The following is a 21,138-nucleotide window of genomic DNA, read 5'->3' as shown; positions in this document are numbered from 1 at the left end:
CACTGTAGAGAGATGGTGTGTTCCACTCCAAGGTGTTCCCCAGGTTTCCTCGCCAATGCTTCGATCATCATGCTCTCGTTTAGTAGTTGTTGGAAACTACGCTGCATTAGGCCTACAAATTGGGTATGGGGTGTAGAGAGATGGTGTGTTCCACTCCAAGGTGTTCCCCAGGTTTCCTCTCCATTGCTTCGATCTTCATGCTCTCGTTTAGTAGTTGTTGGAAACTACGCTGCATTAGGCCTACAAATTGGGTATGGGGTGTAGAGAGATGGTGTGTTACACTCCAAGGTGTTCCCCAGGTTTCCTCTCCATTGCTTCGATCTTCCGGCTCTCGTTTAGTAGTTGTTGGAAACTACGCTGCATTAGGCCTACAAATTGGGTATGGGGTGTAGAGAGATGGTGTGTTACACTCCAAGGTGTTCCCCAGGTTTCCTCTCCATTGCTTCGATCTTCCGGCTCTCGTTTAGTAGTTGTTGGAAACTACGCTGCATTAGGCCTACAAATTGGGTATGGGGTGTAGAGAGATGGTGTGTTACACTCCAAGGTGTTCCCCAGGTTTCCTCTCCATTGCTTCGATCTTCCGGCTCTCGTTTAGTAGTTGTTGGAAACTACGCTGCATTGGGCCTACAAATTGGGTATGGGGTGTAGAGAGATGGTGTGTTCCACTCCAAGGTGTTCTCCAGGTTGCCTTTCCTGAGCTTCGATCTTCCGGCTCTCGTTTAGTAGTTGTTGGAAACTACGCTGCATTAGGCCTACAAATTGGGTATGGGGTGTAGAGAGATTGTGTGTTCCACTGTAGAGAGATGGTGTGTTCCACTCCAAGGTGTTCCCCAGGTTTCCTCGCCAATGCTTCGATCATCATGCTCTCGTTTAGTAGTTGTTGGAAACTACGCTGCATTAGGCCTACAAATTGGGTATGGGGTGTAGAGAGATGGTGTGTTCCACTCCAAGGTGTTCCCCAGGTTTCCTCGCCAATGCTTCGATCATCATGCTCTCGTTTAGTAGTTGTTGGAAACTACGCTGCATTAGACCTACAAATTGGGTATGGGGTGTAGAGAGATGGTGTGTTCCACTCCAAGGTGTTCTCCAGGTTGCCTTTCCTGAACTTCTATCTTCAGGCTCTCATTAAATTGTGGTTAAACGGAACAACTGCATTTGGCGTACTAGTTGGTTTGGGGCCTACTATCGGTGTCTGCCGCTCCTTGCTGTTCTCCTGGTTTCCTGTCCTGAAATTCCGTTTTCAGGCGCTCGTTAAGTAGTTGTTAATGTTAGACTGCATTTGGCCTACTAGTTGGGTTGGGGCCTACTATCGGTGTCTGCCACTCCTTGCTGTTCTCCTCCACTGAACAAAGCTGTGCCGCCTGTTTACTACTGTTGCCAATTTTGAACTGCATTTCGACTACTTACTGATTTGGGCCTACTCTCTGTGTCAGCCTCTCATTCCAGTTGTCCTCCACTGCAATGCCCCCTGATTAGTCCTGTGTTACCAATTTTTAACTGCATTTAGCCCACTTTATTCTTTGGGCCTATATCTGTGTTTCCTCCTCATCCTGCCCATTGCCCAGCCAGTGATAGATGAGTCTGCTGGTACATTGACCCATAACGCAACATTTCCCGTGCACGCTACACTGCAAGATTGTGACCCTGCTGAAAGTCAGGTCCCCCTTCCCGCATACCATACCACCTTACACGGGGACAAACAGGAAGGTGCAGATGAAAGTGCAGGTTCCTTCATCAGGTGGGGGGAGGAATACTAGTTGGCGACGTCACTGGCACAGGGCCTCTCATGGTACGCAAAAGTGTTGCTGCCGGTGGGAGGCGCCCCCGCCGTGCAAACACATCGCTGTACTTTGAGGGGCCCTGTGCCAGTGCCAATGCCAACGAGTGGGCCCCCCCTGCTTGCTCAGGTTCACAGCACTTGCAAAGTTGAAATACTTACCTCTCCCTGCTCCACTGCCGTGACGTGGTCCAGATTTCCTGGGCCCACTAATTACTTGAACCAGCCCTACCCACCACAACTTTAGCCAAATGACCCCCAATTTCAAATGCCTTCCAATTATTATAAGGTAAATTACGCTTGACAAGCTTCATTAAGAAGAATGGATGGTTTTGACATTAAAATGGGCACTCTAGGTGTTTTCCTGGCCCCCACTCACTGCCGACTATGCTGCCCCATTGACTTGCATTGGGTTTCGTGTTTCGGTCGATCCCGACTTTACGTCATAATCGGCCGATTTCACTCGACCCGACTTTTGAGATAGTCGGGTTTCGCGAAACCCGGCTCGACTCTAAAAAGGTCAAGGTCGCTCAACTCTAGAGACAGACATTACACAGCTTAAAACATTACCCCGCCATTTTAGATCATTTCACAAGTGCAATCCACAGTTCCTCTCGGTTAAAAGTATTGAACATGTCCAGTGTGTCATTAGGGGAGGCGACATTAAACACCTCCTCACTCAGAAAAAATGCAGGTAGATTTCCACATTGAGCACCATGGTACCCAATGGCCTTAGGCTTCTCATCTTTTTATCAAATTTTATGGGTCCATTTAGTGACAAGTTCTTTACAAAATAAAATTAACTTATTTCCAAGTTTAATCCATCTCTTAATTCAGGCTTTTTTAATCAATTCAATGTTTGTCCTCTTTTAACTCATTGTTTTGCCTATTCTGTTTTTATTTTTTGGCTATATGTGGTAATTTTTCATGAGCTATGAGGGCTTATTCGTGGATCTTCTTTCCTTTCCTTTTCCAACAGAATCATTAACGAAGAATTGAGACCAATGAATATATCTTTTGTTTACTGAAAAAAATAAAGGATTCTATAACAGCGTTCTAACACTATACCTTTTTCACATGTGTGGTGCAATGACCCACGTTACAGCCAGGGGGCGCTGTCTGTGCACTTCAAGATGCGCTTGGAGGCATAAATGTGATGAGACAAAGTCCGTCAGGAGTGTAAATGGCCAGTGTGTGTGTTGCAGAGGAAGACACTCTGCGCTGTCAATCTGAAGTTTGGTTGGTGTTCTGGGACCTGCAGTCCCACAAGTAATTGTGTAATGCTAATGGGAGACTGGCAGGGCTAGTTATGAGAGATGGGAGGGTCAAACTAGCCACACACACCCACACTCCCACCCAGGGGAGTGGTTACACCTAGATAATGTGACCAGGGTGTGGGTCACATGGTTCCTGGGTATGGATCTGTTTGTTCCATGTGCAACGTCCTTGACGGTCGGTGTTGTGAATTCCGTTCTTGGTTGTAAGTAGTATTTTTGTGAGTTCTGCTCTTGGGCTCCTCCTGTGGTCTTTAGTGGTATTGCTGCTTCTTGGATTTAGCTTCTCAGCTGTTTCCTTTGATTGTCTTTTGGGCTCGGCTATATTAGTCTGGCCTTAGCCCTCAATCAATGCCAGTTGTCAATTGTCTCTGCCTGGAGTCATTGCTCTTTGGATTGTCCTGACTCTCTGACCAAGTTCTGCAAAGCTAAGTCCTTCTATGTCCTTTGCGGTTCACTTATTGTGGACTTGTTGTTTTGTACTGTCTTGTTTTTTGCTCATTTGTCCAGTTTATCAGTATGGATCTATTTAGCTAAACTGGAAGCTCTGGGCAGCAGAGTTTGCCCTCCACACCTTTAGTTAGGTGTGGAGATTTTTGCATTTCTCTGCGGTGGACTTTTTCTAGTTTTTCTACTGACCGCACAGAGCTCTTTTCTGTACTTTCCTTTTTAGCTAGAAGTGGCCTCCTGTGCTCAATCTTGTTTCATACTACGTATGTCATTTCATTCTCTTCTCACAGTCATTACATGTGGGGGGCTGTCTTTCCTTTGGGGATTTTCTCTGAGGCAAGATAGTTTTCCTGCTTCTATCTTTAGGGGAAGTTAGCTCTTAGGCTGTGACGAGTTGCCTAGGGAGCGTTAGGAGCAATCCACGGCTGCTTCTAGTTGTGTGTTGAGCTTAGGGTCTGCGGTCAGTATAGATACCCCCTGCTCAGAGCTACTCTCATGTCGCTCCATAATCACCAGACCATAACAGTACAACTGGCCAAAATTGAACTGAATGCCTCTCAAAAGAAGGAAAAGAAAAGGAGTTTTGAGTCATTTTTTTTTCTTGGGTTTGTTTTGTCTTTTTTTTTTCCCTCTTCATTTCTGGGTGATTCTGGATTTGGATGCAGGCATGGATGTTCAAGGTTTATTTTCTCGTGTGGATCAGCTTGCTGCAAGAGTACAGAATATCCAAGATTTTTTTGTTCAGACTCCGGCCTTAGAGCCTAGAATTCCTACTCCGGATTTGTTTTACGGGGATAGATCTAAGTTTCTGAACTTTTAAAATAATTGCAAATTGTGTTTTGCTCTGAAACCCTGTTCCTCTGGTGATCCCATTCAGCAAGTAAAGATTGTTATTTCTCTGCTACGTGGCGATCCTCAGCACTGGGCATTCTCTCTTGAGTCAGGGAATCCGGCATTGCTTAATGTAGATGCATTTTTTCAATCGCTCGGATTATTGTATGACGAACCTAACTCTTTAGAGCATGCTGAGAAAACACTGTTGGCCCTGTGTCAGGGTCAGGAGGCAGCAGAGTTATACTGCCAGAAATTTAGAAAATGGTCTGTGCTCACTGGATGGAATGAGGACGCTCTGTCAGCCATTTTCAGGAAGGGTCTTTCTGAAGCCCTTAACCCCTTCATGACCCAGCCTATTTTGACCTTAAAGACCTTGCCGTTATTTGCAATTCTGACCAGTGTCCCTTTATGAGGTAATAACTCAGGAACGCTTCAACGGATCCTAGCGGTTCTGAGATTGTTTTTTCGTGACATATTAGGCTTCATGTTAGTGGTAAATTTAGGTCAATAAATTCTGCGTTTATTTGTGATAAAAACGGAAATTTGGCGAAAATTTTGAAAATTTCGCAATTTTCACATTTTGAATTTTTATTCTGTTAAACCAGAGAGATATGTGACACAAAATAGTTAATAAATAACATTTCCCACATGTTTACTTTACATCAGCACAATTTTGGAAACAAAATTTTTTTTTGTTAGGAAGTTATAAGGGTTAAAATTTGACCAGCGATTTGTCATTTTTACAACGAAATTTACAAAACCATTTTTTTTAGGGACCACCTCACATTTGAAGTCAGTTTGAGGGGTCTATATGGCTGAAAATACCCAAAAGTGACACCATTCTAAAATCTGCACCCCTCAAGGTACTCAAAACCACATTCAAGAAGTTTATTAACCCTTCAGGTGCTTCACAGCAGCAGAAGCAACATGGAAGGAAAAAATGAACATTTAACTTTTTAGTCACAAAAATTATCTTTTAGCAACAATTTTTTTATTTTCCCAATGGTAAAAGGAGAAACTGAACCACGAAAGTTGTTGTCCAATTTGTCCTGAGTACGCTGATACCTCATATGTGGGGGTAAACCACTGTTTGGGCGCACGGCAGGGCTTGGAAGGGAAGGAGCGCCATTTGACTTTTTGAATGAAAAATTGGCTGCACTCTTTAGCGGACACCATGTCACGTTTGGAGAGCCCCCGTGTGCCTAAAAATTGGAGCTCCCCCACAAGTGACCCCATTTTGGAAACTAGACGCCCCAAGGAACTTATCTAGATGCATAGTGAGCACTTTGAACCCCCAGGTGCTTCACAAATTGATCCGTAAAAATGAAAAAGTACTTTTTTTTCACAAAAAAATTCTTTTAGCCTCAATTTTTTCATTTTCACATGGGCAACAGGATAAAATGGATCCTAAAATGTGTTGGGCAATTTCTCCTGAGTACACCAATACCTCACATGTGGGGGTAAACCACTGTTTGGGCACATGGTAAGGCTTGGAAGGGAAGGAGCGCCATTTGACTTTTTGAATGAAAAATTATTTCCATCGTTAGCGGACACCATGTCGCGTTTGGATAGCTCCTGTGTGCCTAAACATTGGCGCTCCCCCACAAGTGACCCCATTTTGGAAACTAGACCCCCCAAGGAACTTATTTAGATGCCTAGTGAGCACTTTAAACCCTCAGGTGCTTCACAAATTGATCTGTAAAAATGAAAAAGTACTTTTTTTTCACAAAAAAATTCTTTTCGCCTCAATTTTTTCATTTCCACATGGGCAGTAGGATAAAATGGATCATAAAATTTGTTGGGCAATTTCTCCCGAGTACGTCGATACCTCATATGTGGGGGTAAACCACTGTTTGGGCACTCGGCAGGGCTCGGAAGGGAAGGCGCGCCATTTGACTTTTTGAATGGAAAATTAGCTCCAATTGTTAGCGGACACCATGTCGCGTTTGGAGAGCCCCTGTGTGCCTAAACATTGGAGCTCCCCCACAAGTGACCCCATTTTGGAAACTAGACCCCCCAAGGAACTTATCTAGATGCATATTGAGCACTTTAAACCCCCAGGTGCTTCACAGAAGTTTATAACGCAGAGCCATGAAAATAAAAAATAATTTTTCTTTCCTCAAAAATGATTTTTTAGCCTGGAATTTCCTATTTTGCCAAGGATAATAGGAGAAATTGGACCCCAAATATTGTTGTCCAGTTTGTCCTGAGTACGCTGATACCCCATATGTGGGGGTAAACCACTGTTTGGGCGCACGGCAGGGCTCGGAAGGGATGGCACGCCATTTGGCTTTTTAAATGGAAAATTAGCTCCAATCATTAGCGGACACCATGTCACGTTTGGAGAGCCCCTGTGTGCCTAAACATTGGAGATCCCCCAGAAATGACACCATTTTGGAAACTAGACCCCCAAAGGAACTAATCTAGATGTGTGGTGAGGACTTTGAACCCCCAAGTGCTTCACAGAAGTTTATAACGCAGAGCCATGAAAAAAAAAAAAAAATATTTTCTCAAAAATGATCTTTTAGCCTGCAATTTTTTATTTTCCCAAGGGTAACAGGAGAAATTTGACCCCAAAAGTTGTTGTCCAGTTTCTCCTGAGTACGCTGATACCCCATATGTGGGGGTAAATCACTGTTTGGGCACATGCCGGGGCTCGGAAGTGAAGTAGTGACGTTTTGAAATGCAGACTTTGATGGAATGCTCTGTGGGCGTCACGTTGCGTTTGCAGAGCCCCTGATGTGGCTTAACAGTAGAAACCCCCCACAAGTGACCCCATTTTGGAAACTAGACCCCGAAAGGAACTTATCTAGATGTGTGGTGAGCACTTTGAACCCCCAAGCGCTTCATAGAAGTTTATAATGCAGAGCCGTGAAAATAATAAATACGTTTTCTTTCCTCAAAAATAATTATTTAGCCCAGAATTTTTTAATTTTCCCAAGGGTAACAGGAGAAATTTGACCCCAATATTTGTTGTCCAGTTTCTCCTGAGTACGGTGATACCCCATATGTGGGGGTAAACTACTGTTTGGGCACATGCCGGGGCTTGGAATTGAAGTAGTGACGTTTTGAAATGCAGACTTTGATGGAAAGCTCTGCGGGCGTCACGTTGCGTTTGCAGAGCCCCTGATGTGCCTAAACAGTAGAAACCCCCCACAAGTGACCCCATTTTGGAAACTAGACCCCGAAAGGAACTTATCTAGATGTGTGGTGAGCACTTTGAACCCCCAAGTGCTTCATAGAAGTTTATAATGCAGAGTCGTGAAAATAATAAATACGTTTTCTTTCCTCAAAAATAATTATTTAGCCCATAATTTTTTATTTTCCCAAGGGTTACAGGAGAAATTGGACCCCAAAAGTTGTTGTCCAGTTTCTCCTGAGTACGCTGATACCTCATGAGTGGGGGTAAACCACTGTTTGGGCACACGTCGGGGCTCAGAAGGGAAGTAGTGACTTTTGAAATGCAGACTTTGATGGAATGGTCTGCGGGTGTCACGTTGCGTTTGCAGAGCCCCTGGTGTGCCTAAACAGTAGAAACCCCCACAAGTGACCCCATTTTAGAAACTAGACCCCCCAAGGAACTTATCTAGATATGTGGTGAGCACTTTGAACCCCCAAGTGCTTCACAGACGTTTACAACGCAGAGCCGTGAAAATAAAAAATCATTTTTCTTTCCTCAAAAATTATGTTTTAGCAAGCATTTTTTTTTATTCAAAAGGGTAACAGGAGAAATTGGACCCCAGTAATTGTTGCGCAGTTTGTCCTGAGTATGCTGGTACCCCATATGTGGGGGTAAACCACTGTTTGGGCACACGTCAGGGCTCGGAAGTGAGGGAGCACCATTTGACTTTTTGAATACGAGATTGGCTGGAATCAATGGTGGCGCCATGTTGCGTTTGGAGACCCCTGATGTGCCTAAACAGTGGAAACCCCTCAATTCTACCTCCAACACTAACCCCCCCACACCCCTAACCCTAATCCCAACTGTAGCCACAACCCTAATTCCAACCCTAACCCTAAGGCTATGTGCCCATGTTGCGGATTCGTGTGAGATATTTCCGCACCATTTTTGAAAAATCCGCGGGTAAAAGGCACTGCGTTTTACCTGCGGATTTTCCGCGGATTTCCAGTGTTTTTTGTGCGGATTTCACCTGCGGATTCCTATTGTGGAACAGGTGTAAAACGCTGCGGAATCCGCACAAAGAATTGACATGCTGCGGAAAATACAACGCAGCGTTTCCGCGCGGTATTTTCCGCACCATGGGCACAGCGGATTTGGTTTTTCATATGTTTACATGGTACTGTAAACCTGATGGAACACTGCTGCGAATCCGCAGCGGCCAATCCGCAGCCAAATCCGCACAGTGTGCACATAGCCTAATTCTAAAGGTATGTGCACACGCTGCGGAAAACGCTGCGGATCCGCAGCAGTTTCCCATGAGTTTACAGTTCAATGTAAACCTACGGGAAACAAAAATCGCTGTACACATGCTGCGGAAAAACTGCACGGAAACGCAGCGGTTTACATTCCGCAGCATGTCACTTCTTTGTGCGGATTCCGCAGCGGTTTTACAACTGCTCCAATAGAAAATCGCAGTTGTAAAACCGCAGTGAAATGCGCAGAAAAAAACGCGGTAAATCCGCCATAAATCCGCAGCGGTTTAGCACTGCGGATTTATCAAATCCGCAGCGGAAAAATCCGCAGAGGACCAGAATACGTGTGCACATACCGAAACCCTAACCCTACCCCTAACCCTACCCCTAACCCTACCCCTAGCCCTAACCCTAGCCCTAACCCTAACCCTAACCCTAACCCTAACCCTACCCCTAACCCTACCCCTAACCCTAACCCTAGCCCTAACCCTAACTCTAACCCTAACCCTACCCCTAACCCTACCCCTAACCCTAACCCTACTCTAACATTAGTGGAAAAAAAAATTTTCTTTATTTTTTTATTGTCCCTACCTATGGGGGTGACAAAGGGGGGGGGGGGTCATTTATTATTTTTTTTTATTTTGATCACTGAGATATAATCTATCTCAGTGATCAAAATGCACTTTGGAACGAATCTGCCGGCCGGCAGATTCGGCGGGCGCACTGCGCATGCGCCCGCCATTTTGGAAGATGGCGGCGCCCAGGGAGAAGACGGACGGGACCGTGGCTGGATCGGTAAGTATGATGGGGTGGGGGGGGACCACGGGGGGGGGGGATCGGAGCACGGGGGGGGAATCGGAGCGCGGGAGGGGTGGAACGGAGCACGGGGGGCGTGGAACGGAGCACGGGGGGGCTGGAATGGAGCACGGGGGGTGGTACGGAGCACCGGGGGGGTGGATCGGAGTGCAGGGGGGGTGATTGGAGCACGGGGGGGTGATTGGAGCACGGGGGGAGCGGACAAGAGCACGGGGGGGAGCGGAGCACTGGACGGAGGGGAGCCGGAGCAGTGTACCGGCCAGATTGTGGGGCTGGGGGGGCGATCGGTGGAGTGGGGTGGGGGCACATTAGTATTTCCAGCCATGGCCGATGATATTTCAGCATCGGCCATGGCTGGATTGTAATATTTCACCAGTTATAATAGGTGAAATATTACAAATCGCTCTGATTGGCAGTTTCACTTTCAACAGCCAATCAGAGCGATCGTAGCCACGAGGGGGTGAAGCTAAACTACAACTCCCCCTGTCCCTGCAGATCGGGTGAAATGGGAGTTAACCCTTTCACCCGATCTGCAGGGACGCGATCTTTCCATGACGCCACATAGGCGTCATGGGTCGGATTGGCACCGACTTTCATGACGCCTACGTGGCGTCATGGGTCGGGAAGGGGTTAAAGATGTTATGGTGGGGTTTCCCACGCCTATTGGTTTGAGCGAATCTATGTCTCTAGCCATTCAGATTGATCGTCGCCTGCGTGAACGCAGGGTGGTGCACCATATGGCAGTGTCCTCTGAGCAGAGTCCTGAGTCCATGCAATGTGATAGGATTTTGACTAGAGCGGAACAGAGGGGATACAGACGTCAGAATGGGTTGTGTTTTTACTGTGGTGATTCAGCTCATGCTATTTCTGATTGCCCTAAGCGTATTAAGAAGGTCGCCAAATCTGTTACCATTAGTGCTGTGCACCCTAAAATTCTCCTGTCTGTAACCCTGATTTGCTCATTGTCATCTTTTTCTGTCATGGCATTTGTGGATTCAGGCGCTGCTCTGAACTTAATGGACTTAGAATTCGCTAGGCGCTGTGGTTTTTCTTTGCAGCCTTTGCAGAGTCCCATACCCTTGAGGGGTATTGATGCTACACCATTGGCCAAGAATAAACCTCAGTATTGGACTCAGCTGACTATGTGCATGACTCCTGCACATCAGGAAGATTGCCGTTTTCTGGTGTTGCATAATTTACATGATGATGTTGTACTAGGTTTTCCATGGTTACAAGTACACAATCCAGTGCTGGATTGGAAATCAATGTCTGTGACTAGTTGGGGTTGTCAAGGGGTACATAGTGACGTTCCTCTGATGTCTATTTCCTCTTCCCCCTCTTCTGATGTTCCTGAATTTTTGTTGGATTTCCAGGATGTATTCGATGAGCCCAAGTCCAGTTCCCTTCCTCCACACAGGGACTGTGATTGTGCTATTGACTTAATTCCTGGTTGTAAATTCCCTAAGGGCCGACTTTTCAATCTGTCTGTACCAGAGCATGCCGCCATGCAGAGCTATGTTAAGGAGTCTTTAGAGAAGGGGCATATTCGGCCGTCTTCGTCACCATTGGGAGCGGGATTCTTTTTTGTTGCCAAGAAGGATGGCTCCTTAAGACCCTGTATTGATTATCGCCTTCTTAATAAGATCACGGTCAAATTCCAATATCCTTTACCGTTGCTCTCTGATTTATTTGCTAGGATTAAGGGGGCTAGTTGGTTTACCAAGATTGACCTTCGAGGGGCATATAATCTTGTTCGTATTAGAAAGGGTGACGAATGGAAAACTGCATTCAATACGCCCGAAGGCCATTTTGAATACCTGGTGATGCCTTTCGGGCTTTCTAATGCTCCTTCTGTGTTTCAGTCCTTTATGCATGATATTTTCCGCAATTATCTTGACCAATTCTTTATTGTGTATTTGGATGATATTTTGATTTTTTCTAATGATTGGGAGTCTCATGTGAAGCAGGTCAGGATGGTGTTCCAGATCCTTCGTGATAATGCTCTATTTGTGAAGGGGTCTAAGTGCCTATTTGGAGTTCAGAAGGTTTCTTTTTTGGGGTTTATTTTTTCCCCTTCGTCTATAGAAATGGATCCTGTTAAGGTCCAAGCCATTCATGACTGGATTCAACCCACATCTGTGAAGAGCCTTCAGAAATTTTTGGGCTTTGCTAATTTTTATCGTCGTTTCATTGCTAACTTCTCTAGTGTGGTTAAACCCCTGACCGATTTGACTAAGAAAGGCGCTGATGTGACTAACTGGTCCTCTGAGGCTGTCGAGGCTTTTCAGGAACTTAAACGCCGATTTACTTCTGCCCCTGTCTTGCGTCAGCCGGATGTTTCTCTTCCTTTTCAGGTTGAGGTTGACGCTTCCGAGATTGGGGCAGGGGCCATTTTGTCACAGAGGAATTCTGATGGTTCCTTGATGAAGCCATGTGCCTTCTTTTCTCGTAAGTTTTCGCCTGCGGAACGCAATTATGATGTCGGCAATCGGGAGTTGTTGGCTATGAAGTGGGCATTTGAGGAGTGGCGTCATTGGCTTGAGGGAGCCAAGCACCGCATTGTGGTCTTGACAGATCATAAGAATCTGATTTACCTTGAGTCGGCCAAGTGGCTGAACCCTAGACAGGCTCGGTGGTCCCTGTTTTTCTCCCGTTTTGATTTTGTGGTCTCGTATCTCCCGGGATCTAAGAATGTTAAGGCGGATGCCCTCTCTAGGAGTTTTTTGCCTGATTCCCCTGGAGTCCTTGAGCCGGTTGGCATTCTTAGGGAAGGGGTGATTTTATCTGCCATCTCCCCTGATTTACGGCGGGCGCTTCAGGAGTTTCAGGCTGATAAGCCTGACCGCTGTCCTGTGGGGAAGCTGTTTGTTCCTGATAGATGGACAAGTAAGGTAATTTCTGAGGTCCATTGTTCTGTGTTGGCCGGTCATCCTGAAATTTTTGGTACCAGAGATTTGGTTGCTAGGTCCTTTTGGTGGCCTTCCTTGTCGCGGGATGTGCGTGCTTTTGTGCAGTCCTGTGGGACCTGTGCCCGGGCTAAGCCTTGCTGTTCCCGTGCTAGTGGGTTGCATATACCTTTGCCCATTCCGGAGAGGCCTTGGACGCATTTTTCCATGGATTTTATTTCAGATCTTCCTGTATCCCAGAGGATGTATGTTATCTGGGTGGTTTGTGACCGGTTCTCTAAAATTGTCCATTTGGTACCTTTGCCTAAATTGCCTTCCTCCTCTGATTTGGTTCCATTGTTTTTTCAACATGTGGTTCGTTTGCATGGCATTCCGGAGAATATTGTGTCTGATAGAGGTTCCCAGTTTGTTTCCAGGTTTTGGCGGGCCTTTTGTGTTAGGATGGGTATTGATTTGTCTTTTTCTTCAGCGTTCCATCCTCAGACAAATGGCCAAACTGAGCGAACTAATCAAAACTTGGAAACCTATTTGAGATGCTTTGTGTCTGCTGATCAGGATGATTGGGTGACTTTTTTGCCGTTGGCCGAGTTTGCCCTTAATAATCGGGCCAGTTCGGCTACTTTGGTTTCGCCTTTCTTTTGTAATTTTGGTTTCCATCCTAGTTTTTCTTCTGGGCAGGTTGAGTCTTCTGATTGTCCTGGTGTGAATTCTGTGGTGGACAGGTTGCAGCGGATTTGGGCTCATGTGGTGGACAATTTGACGTTGTCCCAGGAAAGGGCTCAGCGTTTTGCTAACCGCCGTCAGTGTGTTGGTCCTTGGCTTCGTGTGGGGGATTTGGTCTGGTTATCCTCTCGTCATGTCCCTATGAAGGTTTCTTCCCCTAAGTTCAAGCCTCGGTTTATTGGTCCTTATAAGATTTCTGAGATTATCAATCCTGTGTCTTTTCGTTTGGCCCTTCCAGCTTCTTTTTCCATCCATAATGTTTTCCATAGATCTTTGTTGCGGAGATATGTGAAGCCCATTGTTCCATCTGTTGATCCTCCTGCCCCGGTGTTGGTTGAGGGGGAGTTGGAATATGTGGTTGAGAAAATTTTTGATTCTCGTTTTTCAAGGCGGAAGCTTCAGTATCTTGTCAAGTGGAAGGGTTATGGCCAGGAAGGTAATTCTTGGGTTGTTGCCTCTGATGTTCATGCTGACGATTTGGTTCGTGCTTTTCATTTGGCTCGTCCTGATAGGCCTGGGGGCTCTGGTGAGGGTTCGGTGACCCCTCCTCAAGGGGAGGGGTACTGTTGTGAATTCCGTTCTTGGTTGTAAGTAGTATTTTTGTGAGTTCTGCTCTTGGGCTCCTCCTGTGGTCTTTAGTGGTATTGCTGCTTCTTGGATTTAGCTTCTCAGCTGTTTCCTTTGATTGTCTTTTGGGCTCGGCTATATTAGTCTGGCCTTAGCCCTCAATCAATGCCAGTTGTCAATTGTCTCTGCCTGGAGTCATTGCTCTTTGGATTGTCCTGACTCTCTGACCAAGTTCTGCAAAGCTAAGTCCTTCTATGTCCTTTGCGGTTCACTTATTGTGGACTTGTTGTTTTGTACTGTCTTGTTTTTTGCTCATTTGTCCAGTTTATCAGTATGGATCTATTTAGCTAAACTGGAAGCTCTGGGCAGCAGAGTTTGACCTCCACACCTTTAGTTAGGTGTGGAGAGTTTTGCATTTCTCTGCGGTGGACTTTTTCTAGTTTTTTCTACTGACCGCACAGAGCTCTTTTCTGTACTTTCCTTTTTAGCTAGAAGTGGCCTCCTGTGCTCAATCTTGTTTCATACTACGTATGTCATTTCATTCTCCTCTCACAGTCATTACATGTGGGGGCTGTCTTTCCTTTGGGGATTTTCTCTGAGGCAAGATAGTCTTCCTGCTTCTATCTTTAGGGGAAGTTAGCTCTTAGGCTGTGACTAGTTGCCTAGGGAGCGTTAGGAGCAATCCACGGCTGCTTCTAGTTGTGTGTTGAGCTTAGGGTCTGAGGTCAGTATAGATACCCCCTGCTCATGCTAGTCTCATGTCGCTTCATAATCACCAGACCATAACAGGTCGGTGTTGGAGTCTCCTGGCATTGGAGAAGTCCTGGAAGCACCTGAGATCGTGGACCTAGTGGACGGTCAGTATTGGATTGTCCTGAAGAGGGCTGGAGTCCTGAAAGCACTGCTGAGGCTATGGACTGAATGCTCGAGGGTGTTGGATTGTCCTGGTATGGACTGGAGTCCTGCAAGCACCTGGTAAGAGTGTGAGTCCTGGAATGGTCAGAGTGTTGGATTGTCCTGGGATGGACTGGAGTCCTGTAAGTACTTGGTAAGATCATGGACTGATGGCCTGTGTGTTGGAAGTGCCTGTGATTGGACTTCCTGGAAGCGCATGGAAAGGCTGCATCTACAGAGCCTGAGACGGTTTCTGTGTTGGGGAAGCTACAGTTCCTACTGTGGTTCTGGACTATCCGAGGGCCCTGGGCACAAGGATGGTGATCCCAGTGAGGCAGCTTCCCTGTGAACCAGCACTGGCAGGAGTCAGTGTGTGGATCCGAAACTCCTGAGAGGTAATCCCTGGTATGGGAAAAACCTGTAACGTACGGCATAGACATATCTGCCATTGGAACAGAATGCTGGTGGTTAATATGTTCTGTTAATGCATGTAATGAACTGTAATGGAGAGAAAAGACGTGACTACTGAATGTTTTGTAAAGCCACACGTGTTAAAGTAACAGACTGTGTGTAACCTGGCTTACGGTGCGGTTTATGACGCTTTAATAAACCGGAACGGACATAATTTGTGTGAGAAATCGTGCCTGTATGCGTTATTCCCGTGCAAAGTGAGTGTCCCCCAAGACCCGAAGTAAGGGAAACGCTACACATGTTATAGGAAATGTATATTTTGGTCTATTTTCGACCATATATATGTTTTATATTATCAAATTTATTTTACATGTCACATCATTATTAGCCCTTATGTACAAAGTCACTTTTTAGTGTATTTCATTGCCTAGATATAATGCATTAATGAATTAATTTCGAATCATGCACATGTTACTTATTGTATCTTATTATTTAGAATTATATTAATGAATTGATTTCTGTAATGATTCACTAATGACAATTTTGTATTATAAAGCACTAATAGCACTTTATAACCATTATTGGTACATCTATTCAAGTCAATGTTTATTTCTATTTCTGACCATTGATGTGCTATCTGTTCTTGAATGCGGGCTTTGCATGCCATGGGTTCTCTTTCATCCTTCCTGGAGCTCTGTCTTGGATTGCATGAGTTGCGGTCAGGTGCCGGCCGCCTCACGTGACCCTGAAGGATGCAGATGGGGAAGCTGTAAGGTACCAGGACCTGGGACATGCAGACGCGCATGCCCGTAAACAAAACAACTCTTTAATTGTGGTCCGGTCATGTGACCGGAACGGTTCCCTATATATACCGGACAGCTGACATACTGAGGCCACACCCCCTGAAAAAGCGACATCCACGCAAAACGTGCGTTGGAATACATGGCCGCAGTCTTGGCAGGAATATCTACACAATGGGCAATTAACCTTGTAACCATTTGATTATACTTTTAAGTACAATGTATACCTAAATGATATGCATGCTACCAGATCTTAGATCGCCTATAGCAACATGTGGGTTTAGACAATTTCTTTATGCAACATTCTGAATTTAGGATCATACACTGATGATTTATAATTGTCATTCCATCATGTTTCTATTTGATAAATCATGCTTGCGATAGATCTAATTGGTACTTCGTTTTAATACCATTATCCTGACCATAGCCTTCGGCCGTTGTTCTCGTTTGCACCTTTATGGATCATAAAATTTATGTACCCATATATACAAAAAACTTTTATTAAAATTGTGTCTATTGTAAATATAAAAAAATGTTTTCTATATACAAGTAAAATTGCATATTGTTATATTCAATGACTCAGATGCTCCTTTTGTAAGAAATTCAGTAGTCAATAACTTGTTGGGCACAGTGATTATTTATTTTGAAACTGGTATTTTGTATCTAATATAACAAGTGGTTTCTCCAAATTCAACAAGCCCATTATTAATAACTACCACAGTCTCGGAATTATTCAGCCCCTTATAAGAGAATCTTTTAAGATCTCACAGTTAGATATCCGGTGTTGTCTTTAGCACACTTGGTACAGCTATTCTAGGTCTTCATTAGTTGTATCAGGTGTTCCTGAGATAAAACACATCAAATACCAGGATTGGCTAGAGCTGTGACACTTGATAGCATGTTAGAAATATGGGTAAGTTACGAGAGTTGACCATGTAGTTAAGACTACATAGTTGACTTGCACAAACAAGCACAAGCACACAAAAATATACAAAGGCATTGAATGTTCTTTGGGAAACAGTTGGAAGCAGAGTTCATAAGTCCAAAGATGAAAGGGACATCTGGGTTGTAATTTTACTATAGTTTTTTCCATCTCTTCAAAAATGGGCTGGGGTGGTACGGGGGCGTGGTATGGGTGTAATGCTATAACTCATTTAATTCATGACAAGCTGTGGTGTTCTGTACTCCAGAAACCTCCATCCAGTCCCAGACTAGAGTAAGATAGCTTACATGTTGCACAGAAGCACACGCCACCGGCCAGATGCTCCAGATTCTGTAAGAGGCATGCACCTTTTCATGATTCTGGAGCATCTGACTCCACCATGCCCCCTCAGCAAAGATTGTTTAGAAAATCACCTGTCTTGATTAATCGGGGCCATTTACTAGTTAGGTATAATTAGTTTAGTCTAGAATGATAGACTACAGCATTAGTTGATCTTCTAAGAAAGGAGAGCAGTGCTTACAAGCTCATTTTTATAGGGATTGTAATCACTGTTCTGAAGCTGTCTGGATTGTTGGAGCACACTGTTAGATCTATTTTCAGCCAGCTTCAGCATCACCGAGCTCCTCCAATTGTACAGAGGCAAGATGCCTTTGCTTACATAATCAAGGATGGCACTGGTCGGGCCAGCAGCCAAAAGATGCCACTGGTCCAAACAATCAATCAGGAGCTCACTAGTCCCCAGCTAGTAGGAAGTCAGAAACTGAGGAGCAGCACGCTTCTTTAAAAAGATGCAGTAAGACAACCACTTTCAGGCAGATTTTAGGAAGTAGGAACCGTTCTTTATCTTTTGAGTCCTGCTCTCCTGTCTGTCACACTGCAAACCGGCATAAAATAGTGCCAAGCTTTCAGTTCAAGGCAGCTGATTGGACAATAGCAGTTGTAAGGCATGATGGAACTTGAGGTAGATGAAGTTCAGGCATCTATGGTGTTTGCAGAATGCTAATGAAGAGGAACTTCCCACTTAAAACTAAGTATCTAACAAGTTGAAAATCATGCAGTGGAAATGTGGACATATAACTGGCGTAAGCGAGCTTGATGATCATTGAAGGGAACCTGTCAGCAGCACTGTGCATGGTAGCCTACAGACAGTGTCAGGTCAGCGCCGTTATACTGATTAAAATGATACCTTGGTTGATGAAATCTGTCTTGTGATTGTTGTTTAAGCTTTATTTTCAGTTTTGAGTTAATGATATGCTCGTGTTTCCGGGTGGCTTGTGTGGGGTCTTCATGTGGTGCTCTGATTAGGTATTCATATATATGGCTTCTGACAGGTCACTGATCCCTAAGTGACCTTCCCCCTAGTTTACATAATAAATATTATATATGACTTGGAAAAAAAACCCTTCTGCAGGCAGGTGCCAGCAATGGATTCTGTGCTGCAGCATATTCACATATGTAATGAATTATATAAACACTAGATGGTGGCCCGATTCTAACGCATCGGGTATCCTAGAATACTGTATGCATGTCCACGTAGTATATTGCCCAGCCACGTAGTATATTGCCCAGCCATGTAGTATATTGCCCAGTCACGTACTATATTGCCCAGTCACGTACTATATTGCCCAGCCACGTAGTATATTGCCCAGCCATGTAGTATATTGCCCAACCACGTAGCTGTTCCATGTCACATTGTTCTATAGGACAGCATATCAATATGTTCCTCTCATTCACATACATAATTGTCACTCATTATTCACATGTAGTGTGATTTATATTCATTTTTTACGGTCTATTTCTGCTGTATAGCAGGGTGACTTTTGTGGCCCTTTTACTTACTTGTTCTTATGCCCCTGCACCTTATTTACAGTTTGCATAGTATATCTGGCAACTATTTGACTATATTTGCACTCAACTGTGCACTTTATTTACTGACATCTCCTTTGTCTTTTTAGCTATGCTCTAGCATCTAACAGTGCTCCTTATTTACTGGCATTTTCACCTCTCTATTCTCCTCTTGAAGGTTATGTCCTGGCATGAGTCACGTGCACTGTATTTACCCCTGTTTCCTTTCCACCCCCACTTGCACTGATCTCGTACGTGCACTCGTTTCCCTCAGCTTCTACCTGATTTACATCTTATGTTCGGCCGCCTCCTGCCTTCATCTCCGCCCCTAGCGGTGTGCGCTTGTCCCGGCCGGCTTGTCCTGGTTGCCGTGGATACGCGTCCTGTATGTGTCGCGCTTCTGGCCCCTCCCACTGACGCGTCAGTGCGGGGCGCAGATGCGTGACGTCGGACGCCGACTCCGCCGCTTCCGGCCACTGCAGTGCTGGGGCAAGCGCCGTCATTACCGCACAGGGTGCTTGTGTCAGGGATATAAAGAGACCTCCATTCCTCTTCACACTAGCGCCCCCCGAGGAAGCAGCATATGCGAAACGCGCGTCGGGCTCCTTCTCCCGCACACGGCTGCAGGTTGGTACTCTCTGTATGTACCGTCTTATTAGTATTTTGCAGGCTGACTGTCATGATCCCAATGGCAGGGGATCACAAAAGGACAAGCACAAAAACAAAACAAGCTCTAGGGTGATGGAACCTGAGCTGACCGCGATCCTGAACCTAAACACACAACTAGCAGTAGCCGGGGAACGTGCCTACGATGATTCCTAGACGTCTCGCGCCAGCCGAAGGATTAACTTCCTCTATAAGAAGAAACACAGACCTCACTTGCCTCCAGAGAAACACCCCACAGAAATAGCAGCCCCCCACATGTAATAACGGTGAAATGAGAGGAAAGCACATACGTAGTTATGAAAATAGAATCAGCAAAAATGAGGCCCGCTAAAGCTAGATAGCAGAGGATACAAAAGTGAACTGCGCGGTCAGCGAAAAACCCTTCAAAAAACCATCCTGAAATTACTTGAACTCATGTGCCAACTCATGGAACATGAGGAGTAATTTCAGCCCACTAGAGCAACCAGCAGCAAGGAATCACATCTCTGCAAGCTGGACTAAGACAAAAATTAAGCAAAACGTGGAACAGGAAAATCAAAACTTAGCTTGTCCTGAAGATAACAGACGCAGGGAGCAGAGGTAAAAAGACACGCTGATTACATTGATAGCCGGCGAGGAAATGACAAAAAAGCCAGGTTAAATAGGAAACTCCCATAACCTGATGGAACAGGTGGACACCAGAGACCGCAGAGAACACAAGTCACCCAGTACCATCAGTAACCACCAGAGGGAGCCCAAAAACAGAACTCACAACAGTACCCCCCCCTTGAGGAGGGGTCACCGAACCCTCACGAGAACCACCAGGGCGACCAGGATGAGCCCTATGAAAAGCACGGACCAAATCGGCAGCATGAACATCAGAGGCAATCACCCAAGAATTATCCTCCTGACCATAACCCTTCCACTTGACCAAATACTGGAGTTTCCGTCTGGAAACACAAGAATACAAGATCTTCTCCACAACATACTCCAATTCACCCTCCACCAGCACCGGAGCAGGAGGCTCAAGCGAAGGAACGACAGGTACCTCATACTTCCGCAACAACGACCGATGGAACACATTATGAATAGCAAACGATGCCGGGAGATCCAAACGAAACGACACAGGGTTAAGAATTTCCAAGATCCTATAGGGACCGATGAACCGAGGCTTGAACTTAGGAGAAGAGACCTTCATAGGAACAAAACGAGAAGACAACCACACCAAGTCCCCAACAAGAAGTCGAGGACCCACGCGGCGACGGCGATTAGCAAACTGCTGAGCCCTCTCCTGGGACAACTTCAAATTGTCCACCACATGACTCCAAATCCGATGCAACCTATCCACCACCATGTCCACTCCAGGACAATCAGAAGGCTCCGCCTGACCAGAGGAAAAACGAGGATGAAACCCCGAATTACAAAAGAAAGGAGAAACCAAGGTAGCAGAACTAGCCCGATTATTAAGGGCAAACTCGGCAAGCGGCAAAAAGGAAACCCAGTCATCTTGATCAGCAGAAACAAAACACCTTAAATAAGTTTCTAAAGTCTGATTAGTTCGTTCCGTCTGGCCATTCGTCTGGGGATGGAATGCAGACGAAAAGGACAAATCAATGCCCATGGTCCCCTGAGGAAGCCATCGTTGCGAAACGCGCGTTGGGGCCGTACCAGTCAGCCTGCCGTGGTCTCTCCCTGTCTTTCTCCCACATGGGTAAGCATTTTGCATATGGTGCTTAATGAATGTAGTGACCTTAGAGTCACCAGCCAGGGTTCACACACACTTAGAGGCTCTCTGGGTGACTATTCTCCCTTTTTTGTTTATGAGATGCCGGTCTGTAACCCACATTCATGCACCTACATATAGGGATGGACCTTTCTT

The sequence above is a fragment of the Ranitomeya imitator genome, chromosome 3, assembly GCF_032444005.1.
Source record: "Ranitomeya imitator isolate aRanImi1 chromosome 3, aRanImi1.pri, whole genome shotgun sequence".
Lineage (NCBI taxonomy): Eukaryota > Metazoa > Chordata > Amphibia > Anura > Dendrobatidae > Ranitomeya > Ranitomeya imitator.
The sequence above is the reverse complement of the archived record's forward strand: the minus strand, read 5'-3'. Positions refer to the sequence as shown.